This window comes from Rattus norvegicus, chromosome 17 (genome assembly GCF_021556685.1).
Source record: "Rattus norvegicus strain SHRSP/BbbUtx chromosome 17, alternate assembly SHRSP_T2T, whole genome shotgun sequence".
NCBI classification, from domain to species: Eukaryota; Metazoa; Chordata; class Mammalia; order Rodentia; family Muridae; genus Rattus; species Rattus norvegicus.
The window spans coordinates 14,640,338-14,650,736 of record NC_141550.1 but is presented as its reverse complement, the minus strand read 5'-3'; positions in this window follow the sequence as shown (position 1 = coordinate 14,650,736).

Here is a 10,399-nt window from a genome sequence, read left to right as displayed (position 1 = left end):
ATCACCCCACTATCACTCCACTATCACCCCACTATCACCCCTGCTACTTGTCCTCCAGGGATTGGCGGAGCATGAATCCCTCATTAGCATATTAACGTCCTGGCCAACTGACGCCAGGTACAAAACCCGCGCATGCGCAGTACTGCTGTTCACCACAGGAGGGTGCCCTACAATGACTGGTATCAGGTTGAGGGGCTCTTTGGTTCTCCTGCACCTCTGCAGCTGAGTGCATACACAGAGCACTCTCTAGCCTGGCAGCTGACACACTTTCTACCCTTGTCCCTCCTGGGTCCTGGTGATGCAAATTTTCCAGGATCATGGCAGCCTTGGAATAGTACTCCTCCTTGGAATCACAGATGGGGGAGGAGGGAAACAGGACATGGAGAAGGTTTGAGGCTGGAACCCCAGGTGGGGTTTGATCCCTTGTCTCAAGGATCTGCAGATATGGTCTTCTTCTGCATTTCACTGGAAATTCTGTGATGTTAAATTCCAGCTTCCTTTCAGTTTTTTAGTCAAGGAAGGAATGATCATCAACAGTGTTTCAGCCCCTTCTCAGGAGTACTGATTGAAGCGCAAGGCAGGTGTTTGCACCCTAGACTAATGCCCCCCCCCCCGTTTTTTTTTTTCATTTTTTCTCCATCTTTATTAACTTGGATAATTCTTATTTACATTTCAATTGTTATTCCCTTTCCCAGTTTCCTGGCCAACATCCCCTAACCCCTCTGCCTCCCCTTCTATATGTGTGTTCCCCTCCCTATCCTCCCCCCATTATTGCCCTCCCCCCAACAATCACGTTCACTGGGGTTCAGTCTTGGCAGGACCAAGGTCTTCCCCTTCCACTGGTGCTCTTACTAGGCTCTTGCTACCTGTGCGGTTGGAGCCCAGGGTCAGTCCATCCAATCCTCCAACTGATAGAGGGCTAATATCCAAAATATACAAAGAAATTATGAAGTTAGACTGCAGGGAGACAAATAACCCTATTTAAAAAATGGGGTTCAGAGCTAAACAAAGAATTCACAGCTGAGGAATGCCGAATGGCTGAGAAACACCTAAAGAAATGTTCAACATCCTTAGTCATAAGGGAGATGCAAATCAAAACGACCCTGAGATTCCGCCTCATGCCAGTCAGAATGGCTAAGATCAAAAACTCAGGTGACAGCAGACGCTGGTGAGGATGTGGAGAAAGAGGAACACTCCTCCATTGTTGGTGGGATTGAGACTGGTACAACCATTCTGGAAATCAGTCTGGAGGTTCCTCAGAAAATTGATCATTGAACTACCTGAGGACCCAGCTATACCTCTCTTGGGCATATACCCAAAAGATGCCCCAAAACATAACAAAGATACATGTTCCACTATGTTCATAGCAGCCTTATTTATAATAGCCAGAAGCTGTAAAGAACCCAGATGTCCTTCAACAGAGGAATGGATACAGAAAATGCGGTACATCTACACAATGGAATACTACTCAGCTATCAAAGACTAATGCCCTTCTTGATGGTGTTATGTATATCACAATTTTCTATGACCTTCCTTAAGGGTATCCTTAAGGAGTGCAGTCCCCTTTTGGGGTTGAGGATGGAGGGCTGGTCAGGCAGGGCGAGTTGAGGCCTGCTCTTCAATGATCACTGTTTGATGGGAGATCTCCCTGAAGCTGTGTCAACTTCCAGTATGGCAGGAGTCTGGTGGCGGTTCCTTCTTGTTGTCCCACATTAGTTGCCCTGTCGTCATTCTGTGGCTCCTTATTGTTATGGACCATCTGACAATGCTCAGCAAGGATAGATGGTGGCCTGATGGCTTTATTTTGCAGGGTGCCCTGGACAAGTTCTGAGTGGGCTTACGAATGGCTTCTTTTTTTGTGTTTTTCCTTTTTTAATGGGATATTTCTTTATTTACATTTCAAATGTTAGTCCCTTTCCTGGTTTCCTGTCCATAAGCCCCCATCCCTTCTCCTCCCCTTCTTCTATATGGGTGTTCCCCTCCCCATCCAGCACTCCTTCCTGTGCCCCCAGACATTCCCCTACACTAGGGGGTCCAACTTGGCAGGACCAAGGGCTTCTCCTCCCATTGGTGCCCAACAAGGCCATTCTCTCCTACACATGCAATTGGAACCTCTATTGGCCTGTTTTGTGTGTCAACTTGATACAAGCTGGAGTTATCACAGAAAAGGAGCCTCAGTTGAGGAAATGTCTCCATGAGGCCCAGCTGTAAGGTATTTTCTCAATTAGTGATCAAGGGGGGATGACCCAGCCCATTGTGGGTGGTGCCGTCCCTGGGCTGGTGGTCGTGGGTTCTATAAGAGAGCAAGCTGAGCAAGCCAGGGGAAGCAAGCCAGGAAGTAACATCCCTCCATGGCCTCTGCATCAGCTCCTGCCTCCTGACCTTTTTGAGTTCCTGTCCTGACTTCCTTTGGTGATGAACAGCAACGTGGAAGTGTGAGCTGAATAAACCCTTTCCTCCCTGGTCATGATGTTTTGTGCAGGAATAGGAATCCTGAATAAGACAAATTTGTACCAGCATAGTGGGGGTATTCCTATGACAACTTGACCATGTTTCGGGGAGGACTGTGGAACTTTGAGCTAGAAGAGTTATTGTGATGTTAAGAGCTTCTGTAGGAGAATGGAAGATAATGTTGAGAACAGTGCAGAAGATGGAGGCCTGGCTTGTGAAATTTCAGAGAAGATTAAAGACTCTTTTCAGGGCCACGTTATTTTGATTGTGAAGATTCTGTGGTTTTCGTTATCTGGGGGCTGAAGAATCAGCTGTGATTAACAAGATACCAGAACTACCAAAGTGAACCTTTGCGTTACTGGGACTATTGATGCTGGTCAGCTGGAGCTAATAAATTAGTGGTGATTAAGAAGAGACCAGCATCACTGAGGTGACATCTTCTGGAAAGTGTTTCTGAGAGCACAAAGAGGCTGTGTTCTAGAGATAGTCAAGGTTGTACCTTGTGCTGTGGCTGGACTTGGTAATGTGTAAGAGTCACCCAGATGGTACTGGTTTTGAAGGCAGGAAGGGGTCATGAAGAGCAGCTGAGGCTGGGCACTGTGAGAGGCCATGGAAGGCCATTGGTGAAGGTGCAGCCTCAGTTGCAGTTAATGGCCCAGGACTGAAGGGGTCATACAAAGGAGTTGAAGCCTGGCACCATGAAGAGAGCCTGTGAAAGGCTATTGGTGAAGCCTAGTTGCAGTGGAAGACAGCAGCATTTTGGAGATGCCAGTGCCATGAGATGACCATCAAGAGCAGCAGCAGCAGTGGAGTACAGGCAGCTGGAGCCTAGTAGACAAGGGGTGTGCTACAAAGGGCAGAGCTGGAGAAGTGACCCAAGCTCTTGGAGGAGCCTAGAAGATTTTTGGTGGATCCCAGACATTGAACAGTTAAGAGTTTAATTTTGCTTTTGATTGTGACTGTGCCCTGATATTTTTCCCTTTTGAAGGAAGAAAGTATTTTAGTGGAGTTCATAGTTAAGAGACTTTGAATTTTAAAATGACTATGAATTTTAAAAGATATTGGCTATTTTAAAGGGGTTGAACTTTTAATATGTAAAGATTGTGAGACTCTCAAAAGTTATTTAGATCTTGGGGATGAATAAGAAAGTAAGGGTTGAAGCTTAATTGTGATGTGCTTCTGTGTCAAGGTAACCAGGGGTCAGTTGTACTGGCTAGTTTTGTGTCTTAACTTGACACAAGCTGGAGTTATCACAGAAAAGGAAACTCAGTTGTGGAAATGACTTCATGAAACCCAGCTGTAAGGCATTTTCTCAACTAGTGGTCAAGGTGGGGAGGACCCAGCCCATTGTGGGTGGTGCCATCCCTGGGCTCATGGTCTTGGGTTCTATAAGAGAGCAAGCTGAGCAAGCCAGGGGAAGCAAGTCAGTAAGAAACATCCTTCCATGACCTCTACATCAGCTCCTGCTTCCTGACCTGCTTGAGTTCCAGTCCTGACTTCGTCTGGTCAGCAACGTGGAAGTGTAAGCTGAATAAACCCTTTTTGGTCATAATGTTTGTGCAGGAATAGAAACCCTGACTAAGACAAGAGACATGGGTCAGACCATGTATAGTTTTAGAGTAGTGGTTTAGTCCCTAGAAGCTCTGGTTGGTTGTCATTGTTTTTATGGGGTTGCAAGCCCTTCAGCTCTTTCAATCCTTTCTCTAATTCCTCCAATGGCAGTCCTGTCCTTGGTTCAGTGGTTTGCTGCCAGCATTTGCCTCTGTATTTGACATGCTCTGGCTGTGTCTCTCCAGAGAGATCTATATCAGGTTCTTGTCATCATGCATTTTTTAGCTTCATCATTCTTACCTAGTTTTGGTGGCTGTATATATATGAGCCATGTATGGGACAGGCTCTAAATGGCCATTCCTTAAGTCTCTGCTCTAAACTTTGCCTCCATATCCTCTCCTATGAATATTTTTGTTTCCCCTTTTAAGAAGGAGTGAAGCATTCACATTTTGGTCATCCTTCTTCTTAAACTTCATGTGGTCTGTGGATTGTATCTTGGGTAATTTGAGCTTTGCAGTTTTATGAGGTCCCATTTGTTGATTCTTGATCTTAGAGCATAAACCAATGGTGTTTTGTTCAGGAAAATTTCCCCAATACCCATGTATTCGAGACTCCTCCCAAATTTTTTTAAAGATTTATTTATTTATTATATATAAGTACACTGTAGCTGTCTTCAGATACACCAGAAGAGGGCATCAGATCTCTTTACAGATGGTTGTGAGCCACCATGTGGTTGCTGGGAATTGAACTCATGACCTCTGGAAGAGCAGTCGGGTGCTCTTAACCGCTGAGCCATCTCTCCAGCCCCCCCCCCTTTTTTAAAGATTTTATTTATTATATATGAGTACACTGTAGTTGTCCCCCATTACAGATGGTTGTGAGCCACGATGTGGTTGCTGGGATTTGAACTCATGACCTTTGAAAGAGCAGTCGGCACTCTTAACCACTGAGCCATCTCTCCAGCCCCAAGTTTTTTTCTATTAGTTTGAGTGTATCTGGTTTGATGTGGAGATCCTTGATCCACTTGGACTTGTGCTTTGTACAGGGTGGTAAGAATAGATTGATTTCCATTCTACATGCTACCCTCCAGTTGAACCAGCACCATTTGTTGAAAATGCTATCTTTTTTCCGTCGAATGACTTTCCCCCACCTTTTATATTAGATACATTCCTTTATTTACATTTGAAATTCCCCAGTTTCCTGTCCATAATTCCCCATCCCTTCTCCCTCCCCCATACAGATGTTCATCCCCCATCCACCCCCATTACACCTGCCCCCCAACATTTCCCTGCACTGGGAATACAACCTTGGCAGGACCAAGGGCTTCCCCTTCCAATGGTGCACCAACAAGGCTATTCTCTGCTACATATGCAGTTGGAGCCCTGGGTCAGTCCATGTATAGTCTTTTGGTAGTGGTTTAGTCCCTGGAAGCTCTGATTGGTTGGCATTGTTGTTCTTATGGGGTTGCAAGCCCCTTCAGTTCTTTCAATCCTTCCTCTAATTCCTCCAAAGGGGGTCCTGTTCTCAGTTAGGTGTTTTGCTGCTAGCATTGACCTCTGTATTTGACATGCTCTGGATATGTCTCTCAGTAGAGATCTATATTGGCCCCTTTCAGCATGCACTTTTTAGCTTCTTCAATCTTATCTAGATTTGGTGGCGCTGTGTGTGTGTATATATATGCCACATATGGGGCAGGCTCTGAATGGCCATTCCTTGAATCGCTGCCCTAAAGTTTGCCTCCATATTCCCTCCTGTGTATATTTCTTTCCCTTTTTAAGAAGGAATGGGAGCATCCGCATCCTTCTTGAGCTTCATGTGGTCTGTGGAACGCATCTTGGGTAATTCGAGCTTTTGGGGTACTATCCACTTATCAATGAGTGCATACCAAGTGTGTTTTTCTGTGATTGGGTTACTTCACTTAGAATGATATTTTCTAGTTCATTCCATTTGCCTATGAATTTCATGAAGTCATTGTTTTTGACAGCTGAGTAATATTCCATTGTGTAGATGTACCACATTTTCTGTATCTATTCCTCTGCTGAAGGGCATCTGGGTTCTTTCCAGCTTCTGGCTATTATAAATAAGGCTGCTAGGAACATAGTCGAGCATGTATCTTTGTTATATGTTGGGGCATCTTTTAGGTATATGCCCAAGAGAGGTATAGCTGGGTCCTCGGGTAGTTCAATGTCCAATTTTCTAAGGAACCTCCAGTCTGATTCCCAGAATGTTTGTACCCATCTGCAATCCCACCAACAATGGAGGAGTTTTCTTCTTTCTCCATGTCCTCGCCAGCATCGGCTGTCACATGAGTTTTTGATCTTAGCCATTATGAATGGTGTGAGGTGGAATCTCAGGGTTATTTTGATTTGCATTTCCCTTATGACTAAAGATGTTGAACATTTCTTTAGATGTTTCTCAGCCATTCGGCATTCCTTGGCTGTGAATTCTTTGTTTAGCTCTGAACTCTATTTTTTAATAGGGTTATTTGACTCCCTGCGGTCTACCTTCTTGAGTTCTTTGTATATTTTGGATATAAGCCCTCTATCTGTTGTAGGATTGGTAAAGATCTTTTCCCAATCTGTTGGTTGCCGTTTTGTCCTAACCACAGTGTCCTTTGCCTTACAGAAGCTTTGCAGTTTTATGAGATCCCATTTGTCGATTCTTGATCTTAGAGCATAAGCCATTGGTGTTTTGTTCAGGCAATTTTTTCCAGTGCCCATGTGTTCTAGATGCTGCCCTAGTTTTTCTTCTATTAGTTTGAGTGTATCTGGTTTGATGTGGAGGTCCTTGATCCACTTGGACTTAAGCTTTTACATGGTAATAAGAAATGATCGATTTGGATTCTTCTACATGCTGACCTCCAGTTTAACCAGCACCATTTGTTGAAAATGCTATCTTCTTCCATCAATGGTTTTAGCTCCTTTGTCAAAGATCAAGTGACCATAGGTGTGTGGGTTCATTTCTGGGTCTTCAATTCTGTTCCACTGATCTATCTGCCTATTTCTGTACCAATAACATAACGTTTTTATGACTGTTGGCTCTGAAATACTGCTTGAGGTCAGGGATGTTGATTCTCCAAGTTGGTTTATTGTTGAGGATAGTTTTCGATATCCTGGGTTTTTTGTTATTCCGAATGAATTTGCAAATTACTCTTTCTATCTCTATAAAGAATTGGGTAGAAATTTTGATGGGGATTTCATTGAATCTGTAGATTGCTTTTGGCTAAATGGCCATTTTTACTATATTAATCCTGCCAATTCATGAGCATAGGAGATCTTTCCATCATCTGACATCTTCCTCAATTTCTTTCTTCAGAGACCTTAAGTTCTTGTCATACAGATATTTCACTTGCTTGGTTAGTCACACCACGATATTTTATATTATTTGTGACTATTGTGAAGGGTGTAATTTCCCTAATTTCTTTCTTAGCCTGTTTATCCTTTGAGTAGAGGAAGGCTATTGATTTTTTTAAAATTAATTTTATACCCCAACACTTTGCTGAAATTGTTTATCAGGTTGAGTAGTTCTCTGGTGGAACTTTTGGGGTCACTTAAGTACATTATCCTATCATTTGCAAATAGTGATATTTTGATTTCTTCCCTTCCAGTTTGTATCCCTTTGACGTCCTTTTCTTGTCTGATTGCTCTGGCTAGGACTTGGAGTACTATATTGAATTAGTAGGGAGAGAGTGGGCAGCCTTGTCCAATCCCTGATTTTATTGGGATTGCTTCAAGTTTCTCTCCATTTAGTTTGATATTAGCTACTGGTTTACTGTACAGTGCTTTTACTATGTTTAGATATGGGGCTTGAATTACTGATCTTTCCAGGACTTTTATCATGAAGGTATGTTGAATTTTGTCAAATGCTTTCTCAGCATTTAATGATATGATCATGTGGTTCTTATCTTTGAGTTTGTTTATATAGTGTATTACATTGATAGATTTCCATATATTAGACCATCCCTGCATCCCTGGGATGAAGCTTACTTGATCATGATGGACGATCCTTTTGATGTATTCTTGGATGAGGTTTGCAAGAATTTTATTGAGTATTTTTCTATCAATATTCAGAAGGGAAATTGGTATGAAGTTCTCTTTCTTTGTTAGGTCTTTGTGTGCTTTTGGTATAAGAGTGACTGTGGCTTCATAGAAGGAGTTTGGTAGTGCTCCATTTGTTTCTATTTTGTTGAATAGTTTGGACAGTATTGGTATGAGGTCTTCTATGAAGGTCTGATAGAATTCTGCACTAAATCCATCTGGACCTGGGCTCTTTTTGGTTGGGAGACTTTTAATAACTGCTTCTATTTCTTTAGGAGTTATGGGGTTGTTTAGATGGTTTATTTGTTCCTGATTTAACTTTGGTACCTGGTATCTGTCTAGAAAATTGTCCATTTCCTCCAGATTTTCCAGTTTTGTTGAATATAGACTTTTGTAGTAGGATCTGATGAGTTTGTGAATTTCCTCAGATTCTATTATGTGTCCCTTTTCATTTTTAGTTTTGCTAATTTGGATACACTCTCTGTGACCTCTGGTTAGTCTGGGTTTATCTGTCTTGTTGATTTTTCTCAAAGAACCAGCTCCTGGTTTTGTCCTTTTCGTTTCTGCTTGGTTGATTTCAGCCCTGAGTTTGATTATTTCCTGCCTTCTACTCCTCTTAGGTTTATTAATTCTTTTTGTTCTAGAGCTTTAAGGTGTGCTGTCAAGCTGCTGATATATGCTCTCTCCTGTTTCCCTCTGCAGGCACTCAGAGCTATGAGTTTCTCTCTTAGCACAGCTTTCATTGTATCCCATAAGTTTGGTTATGTTGTATCTTCATTTTCATTAAATTCTAAGAAGTCTTTAATTTTTCTTTATTTCTTCCTTGACCAAGTTGTCATTGAGCAGAGCGTTGTTCAACTTCCATGTATATGTGGGCTTTCTGTTGTTACTGTTATTGAAGACCAGCTTTGGTCCTTGGGGATCTTAGGATGCATGGGATTATTTCAGTCTTCCTTTATCTGTTGAGGCATGTTTTGTGACTGATTATATGGTCAGTTTTGGAGAAGGTACCATGATGTTGTTGTAAAAATATATAAAATAGAAAAGAGTAATGTTGTCTATTACCCCACTGCGTCTGCACTGGGGGTGCCCCAGATATCTGCTAGATATCTTGGCAGAAACACATCCCAGCTGCACACTTTCCTACACTCAAACCCTCACATAAAAGAACACACAACACAATAATCTTAGATCCAATTGGTAAGATATAATTGCCCACTTAAACATACAATGCCCGGTACTATCCATCCCTTGAGAACATTAATAACAACCTGTAAATACACAGAGCAGAATCTTAACATCACCTGCCATCTTTCCTGCCATGGCTTCTCAGCCCCTCTCTCCCTCCTGGCTCCTGTCTCCTCCTCTTCCTTCAAACTTCTCTCCCGCCCATCCTTCCTTCTCCTCCAATGACAGGCCTCCTTCTATCCTGTACCTGCCCCTCACCTGTACTTTACAAATTCAATGGAGAGGTGTTTCTGGAGAAGTCACATGAGTCCTGAGTATGTGACTAGGCAGCTGTCCTTGGTGCAGTGGAATTAGCATCAAAATACTGATAGCTTCAGGGCAAACCACAACACCAAGAGGTGCTGAGAAGAAGGTAAATCCTTTTGTTTCAGGAGGGAATGTTCTATAAATATCTGTTAAGTCCATTTGGTTCATAACTTCTGTTAGTTTCTCTATGTCTCTGTTTAATTTCTGTTTCCATGATGTGTCCATTGATGAGAATGGGGTGTTGAAATCTATTATGGTGTGAGGTATAATGTGTGCTTTGAACTTTAGTAAGGTTTCTTTTATGTATGTAGGTGCCCTTGCATTTGGAGCATAGGATTTAGGATTAAGAGTTCATCTTGGCGAATTTTTCCTTTGAATGTGAAGTGTCCTTCTTTCTCTTTTTTTAATGACTTTTGGTTGAAAGTCAATTTTATTCAATATTAGAATTGGATGCTTTTAGCTCCTTTGTCAAATATCAAGTGACCATAGGGGTGTGTGTTCATTTCTGGGTCTTCAATTCTATTTCACTGATCTACCTGCCTGTCTCTGTACCAATACCATACAGTTTTTATCACTATTACTCTGTGATACTCTTTGAGGCCATGGGGTGGTGATTCCCCGAGAAGTTCTTTTATTGTTGATAATAGTTTTCACTATCCTGGGTTTTTTGTTATTCCAAATTAATTTGCAAATTGCTCTTTCTAACTCTATGAAGAATTGAGTTGGAATTTTGATCGGATTGCATTTAATCTGTAGATTGCTTTTGGCAAAATGGCCATTTTTACTATATTAAATCTGACAATCCATGAGCATGGGAGATCTTTCCATCTTCTGAGATCTTATTCAATTTCTTTCTTCAGAGACTT